Here is a 6,646-nt window from a genome sequence, read left to right as displayed (position 1 = left end):
GCTAACTAAAAAGTTGGAGATTTGAGTCTATCCAGAGGCAACCTGGAAGAAAGGCCTTAGTGATCTACTTCTGAAAAACCAGCCATTGAGGGTTCTGCCCTGACACACATGGGGTCACCATGAGTGGGAGTCGACTCGAGGGCAACTGGTTAAGCTTCTTCTGGATGAATTGCACACTCATAAGTAAGAAAGCCTATTACATAAAAGGTAAGCATGGTTCTAACAATGGCCCCCTACATTACAAATTATAGAATCCCTAAGGTGTAATCAACCTGAGTAGGAAGAGGATGGCGTGAGAGAAGTCCTGGTGCTATGAGTGCCGCCAGCCTCCCAGGCTGATTATGCTTCTGGCTCAGTCATCATTCCCTGTCCAGGTATCCTAAAGAAATGACAGTGATGTGTGGATGAGCTGAGTTCTCCCCTCCCTCTAGCATCACTCTGCAGAGATAAAACTTTCACTTGGATGTACTCTCACTGAAGCAGTTTAACATACAGACCCCAAGCCTCTTCCTCAGCCAGGACTAGAGCACTGCAGTCAGACCTGTACCCTCCAGGCAGGGCATTAGAAGACCCTTCTCTGGGGAATCAGACTTGTACAAGAAAAATCTTGGTGTCTCCAACTAAAAAGAGCCATCCTCATTGTCCTAGGACAGTAGTTCTCAACTGGGGATGATTTTCCTCCCAGGGGACATTTGGCAATATCTGGAAATAACTTTGATTGCCACAACTGGAGGGGTGTGACTGGCATCAAGTGGGTAGAGGCCAAGGATGCTGCTAACCATCCTACAATGCAAAGGACAGGGCCCACTCATACTGAGCAACACTCACATACTCAGCTCTTCCAATTGGCCCTTCAGTATCTCACTCTCAATCATGATCAGACAGCCAAGGATAACCAGACAGTTGAGGAGAGCTTCTAACAAAAACAAGGACAAAAGCAATATTGAAGAAACATATCCTGCAGCCAAAAGAAAACTAAAATTATCACTAATATTTCATAGAGTTAAGAGAATCCATGCATCCTTGATCGTGAGGATGGCGCAGGAATGAGCTGTGTTTCATTCTATCATACATAGTCACTATGAGTTGGAACTGACTCGACAGCACCTGTCATGGATTGAATTATGTCCCTCCTCCCAAAAAGTGTGTATCAATTTGGCTGGGCCATGATTCCTGGTATTGTGTGATTTTCCTGTATATTGTAAATCCTGCCTCTATGATGTTAATGAGGGAGGATGGGCTGCAGTTGTGAGAGTCAGGCAGGATTCAACCTATAAGATTGGATTATGTCTTGAGGCAATCTCTTCAGATACAAAGCAGAGAAGTGAGCAGAGAGACGGGGGACCTCATACCACTAAGAAAGCAATGCTGGGAGCAGAGCATGTCCTTTGGACCTGGGGTCCCTGTGCAAAGAAGCTCCTAGTCCAGGGGAACATCGATTAGAAGGCCAACAGAGAGAAAGCCTTTCCCTGGAGTTGATGCTCTGAATTTGGACTTTTAGCCTACTTTACTGTGAGAAAGTAAACTTCTCTTTGTTAAAGCCATCCACTTGTGGTATTTCTGTTATAGCAGCACTAAATGACTAAGACAGCACCTAACAATATATCCATGAAACAAGATAATGATGTTATTAAAAATTAAAAAGAGAAACAGAAAACAAAGAAAAGCTCTTGGAAAGAAGGAAGATGGTAATTAAAAAGAATAACTTAATAGAGGAAACAGTGGGGGAGGGGGAGGAGGCAATCTCCTGGAATGTAAAAAGACAACGAACTGAAAAATAGGAAAGAAAATAAAAATCAGAGCATTCATCTCTTATTGCTGCGGTAATGTATCACCACAAACTGGCATCCTCAACAACACAAATTTATCCTTTTACAATTCTGGAGATGGGAAGTCTAAAATGGGTTTCAGTGGGTTGCAATCATGGTGTTGGACAAGGCTGTGCTGCCTTTGGAGGCTTGAGGAGAGAATTTGTTTCCCTGCCTTTCTAGCTTTTGGAGGTTCCCTAAATTCCTTGACTTGTGACTCCTTCCTCACATCACTCCAGCCTCCTCCCATCATCGCATCTTGAACTTCCTCTCTGATTCCCTGCCTTGCTTTTAGAACGACCCCTGTGATTACATTTGGCCCGCTTGGATAATACAGGATCATCTCCTTATCTCAAAATCCTTAATTTAAATCACCCCTGCAAACTCCCTTTTCCAAAACGTAAGATTCACAGCTTCTGAGGATTAGGACATGGACATCTTGGGATGGAGAGATTATTTAGGCTACTTACCACAATAAGAGGAAGCCCTGGCGGTGCGGTGGTTAAAAGCTTGGCTGTTAACCAAAAGGTTCGCAGTTTGAATCCACCAGCCACTCCTTGGAAATCCTATGGGACAGCTCTACTCAATCCTATAGGGTCACTATGAGTTGGAATTGACTCCACAGCAGCGGGTCTGATCTGGACCACAATAAGAAAGACAGTGTGGCATCCACGAGGAAGAATGAAAATGAAAATAAAGAGGAGAAAAATATCAATGAAATACTGAAGGGTTTGAGTTTAAAGACTGAATGGGGCCTAGCAAGTGTTAAAAGCAAAATGGGTGAAAATAGGCCTACAACTAGGCACACCACCGTTAGAATTTCAGAATACTGGAGACAAAAGACGATTCGACAAGCTTTCAGAGAGTAGGGAACACAAACGACAAGTCATCAAAATGGCTCTGGACTTTCCAATAGCAACACTGGAAACACAGACGATGGAGTAATGTCTTCAAAAATTCTGGAAAAAAATGATTTCACAACTTGAATTTTATACCCAGTTACTCACAATAAATGTTAAATATAAACTTTTTTTTTTCCTCTGATGGGCCCTTTCTCACCCAAAACTAGAAAGTAAAACAATACAGTGAAAGAAATGAGATATAAGAAACAGGAGACCCACCACAGGAGAGACAAAGGAAATCTCCAGGACAATAGGGAAGGGAGATCAGAAACACAAGGCAAGTCCAGATTGGAGCAATATGACTAAAGAGACTAAGTTGAGAGCTGTCATCCCCAAGATGTCTTCTATAGTTGGGTTATTTATTATTAATTTTTAGCCTAAAGATAGGATGTCAAGAGAGCTTGCCCAGATCGTTATCTGCTCCCGCTCTGCCCTCCATGCCCTGATGCCTGGAATAGGTGAGGATCCTCATTTTACGTGCAACAAATGTTCTGTTTTAATCTATGCTTGAGAGTCAGAGGTAGGCCACGATGAGCTTAGAAGCGTAAGATACATCGCAACCCACTCCTCCTTACATTGGCCATCCAGTCCTTGGCTCAAAGTATAATTCTGACAGATCTCACAAGGCTCTATAAGCTCTCAGGAGAGCTAAAACCAGAGGCCATTCAGTCACCTTCTGGGAGCCATCCATTAGCAGTGGTGACATCCCACTTTGCTATCCTGGCTAGGTATGCACTTGTTAACCCATTTTTCAAAATTAAATAATACATAAATATTGTAATGGTTAAAGTTGTGTGTCAACTTCACTGGGCCATGATTCTGTGTTTTGGCAGTAGTATGATGATGTGATCACTTCTGTGATGAGATTTGCTATAATGTGATCACCCCATGATAGGATCTGCTGGAGAAAGGGAGTTTCCTTAGGCATGTGCCCTGTGTCAAATATAAGTGGACATTCTGGCAGGGTTTGGGGGCTTTTTGCCATCACTGGATCCTGCAGCTGGCTCCTGTTCATCTGACCTCTGTTTCTTGGGACTTGAACTAGCAGCTTACCTGTGGTCTTGCCTGCTGATCTTAGGATTCATCAGTCTTCACAGCTTGGGAGCAAGAGCCCTGCTCTTTGACCTGCCAATCTTGGGTTCACCAGCCCCTGTGGCTACGTTAATTAGAAGCCTCTATCCTGATCCACAGATATGGGACATTCCAGCCTCTGCAACCACATGAGCCATTTCCTTGATATCTCTCTATATATATATTCGTATGCTTTACTGGTTTTGCTTCTCTAGAGAACCCCGTCTAAGACAAATATGCATACGCAGATAATAAAACTATAAAGAGTAGTGAGGAAGTGAAACAATCAGGATAATGGTTACCTCTGGAGAGAGAAAGGAGTTCAATAGAAGAAAGCCATTTAGACAGCTTCCAAAAAAAAAACAAAGCCAGTTGTTATCCAGTCAATTCTGATTCATGGTGACCCCATATGTGTTACGGTACAACTGTGCTCCATAGGTTTTCAACGGCCGTGACCTTTCTCACAAGTAGTGCTTCTGAGTGGATTCACACCTCCCACGTTTGGGTTAGTAGCCAAGTGCTTAAGACAGCCATAAACTTCTATTTCTTAATCTGAGTGGTAGGTCCATGGTTTTTTTATCATTATTCTTTAAATTGAACATACATTTTATGCATCCTTTTGTATAACTCTTTTCACTTTTTTTTTAATGTAAGGTTGAGATGAAATCAACCTATTCATCAAAGCCCACATCTAGAATTCTTAACAATCCTTCAGAATTTTAAATAAGCCTAAACTTATTTTAATAACCTTATTAAAATAAATTATTTGCTTAAATAAGCAGTATTACTCGGCCTAGTAAAACTCTCTGTAGTTGGAGATGGTGTTAACATGGTTGGCAGACTTAAATGGATCACGGACGATGAATATGTAATGGTTCATTAAAAGAATTTAGGAATGTTTTGGAGTTGACATTATGAAAGATAATACCCCTCATACTGCTGAGACATGCTGTCAAACTAAAATAGACCTGTGAAATAGGTGGTAGTCCTCCACTTAACCCTTAAATTACCTGAAGCTCAGAAAAGTAACTTGCTAGTAGCTAATCCAGATTTGATTAATTTCACTACACATTATACTACGTTCAAAGTCAGAAAATTCTCTTGACTAGCCAACACACTTGAATTAAAACCTACTGCCATATTTACTGCTGAGATGATATGGCTTTCAAAGAATATGGTTTAATTTTTACTCCAGGAGTAATTTCTTAAAAAGGTTTCGCCACTGGACAGTTGCTTCCTACTTCTTTCTGAAATCGGCTGAAATTATTTTGTATTAAAACTCATGTGAAATAAGCAAATTACCTTTAACTACATGGAAGAGCATTTTAACCATGTAACGTAAAATCTAGTCTGAGAAATATTTAAAATGTTCTCTACTCCTCACACGGTCAAACACCCATCTCAAGCTATTTTCCCATTTTGGTGAATTTTTCTGAATTCGATCTTATTCTGCAGATTGATATATACTGGGGACTATTAACATTTTTTTTTTTTTAAAGCCTGAAGCCTATCAATAAGAGACTGATTAAATAAGTTGTGGTTCATTCATTCATACAACGGAATAAAGGTAACAATAATAACACCTGTCTCCTTCTCTTTCATGCTCCACTGGCTCTTGGTGACCTGTGTGGTTGTTGAAACAGTGCCCGATGAGCTGGTGGGCCCTTTACCAGGTGCAGTGGCTCAAATGGTCATAGGTATCAGGGTCAGGGTCCAGTGGCCTGGGGTGTCCTGGGCTGGCTCGTGAAGGCTTTCTGAAACATTTGAATTTTGTACTATGTAAAATGTAGTAATTTAAAACACACACACACAGAGAATGCTGTAATCCAAAAACCAAACACCCGCTGCCATCAAGTTGATTTTGACTCACAGCGAGTCTATAGGACAGAGTAGAACTGCCCCATAGGGTTTCCAAGGAGCCGCTGGTGGATTCGAACTGCCGACCTTTTGGATAGCAGCTGGCTCTTAACCACTGAGCATCCAGTGATTGCCAAATGCAAGTGCTAGGCTGGCTACCTTAGAATCACCTGGTAACCACTTAAAAATAGATTGGAAAAAAAAAAAAAAACAGTCCACAATTCCAGAAATTCTATTTCAGTAGGCCTAGAGCAGGGCTCAGGTATCAGTAAAATTTTCCCAGTTTATTCTAAAACATGACTTGGTTTGGGAATTGTTGCTTTAATCAAATCACCCAGATATTATTCTATCTTAACCCCAAATTCTAAGTCAATTAGGAAATTAGAAACACATTTTGTCCAATAATGGAATAAGGTCATAATCTAGGGAAAGAGGACCCCAAAAGTGAAACCAGATAATCTAAAGCCAGGATTTGCACTGCCCTGAGTAGAAGCCAAATCATACAACTCACTCTGCCTTTCTGGTTTCCTTATTAAGGGCTAAAAATATTGAGGCTAAAACCAAAAACACCAAACTCGCTGCCGTGGAGCTGATTCCGACTCACAGAGACCCTACTGAGGCTAAGGTTACTTGAAAATTACTTAGTATAGATAATACAAATACTCTGCATTCTTCAGAAAGACCATTCTATGTAAATGCATAATATGAAAAAATTAAATAGTTCTTTCTTTTTCGTGAGTTAAAACACAACTAGTTGGTTCCACCAATACGAAATTTCTAAAATAGGCAAATTCATAGTCAGAAAGTAGAAAAAAGGAGGGAAAGGGTGTTATTGCTTAACGGGTAGAGTTTCTGTCTGAGGTGATAAAAAAAAAGTTTTGGAAATAGTGGCAATGGTTCCACAACACCGTGAATATAATCAATGCTACTGAATTGTACACTTCAAAATGGTCAAAATTTTATGATATATACATATTTTTTACAATAAAAAAAAAATCAGTTGGCACA

The sequence above is a fragment of the Elephas maximus genome, chromosome 2 (assembly GCF_024166365.1).
Source record: "Elephas maximus indicus isolate mEleMax1 chromosome 2, mEleMax1 primary haplotype, whole genome shotgun sequence".
Taxonomy (NCBI): Eukaryota; Metazoa; Chordata; class Mammalia; order Proboscidea; family Elephantidae; genus Elephas; species Elephas maximus.
This window is presented reverse-complemented; position numbering follows the sequence as displayed.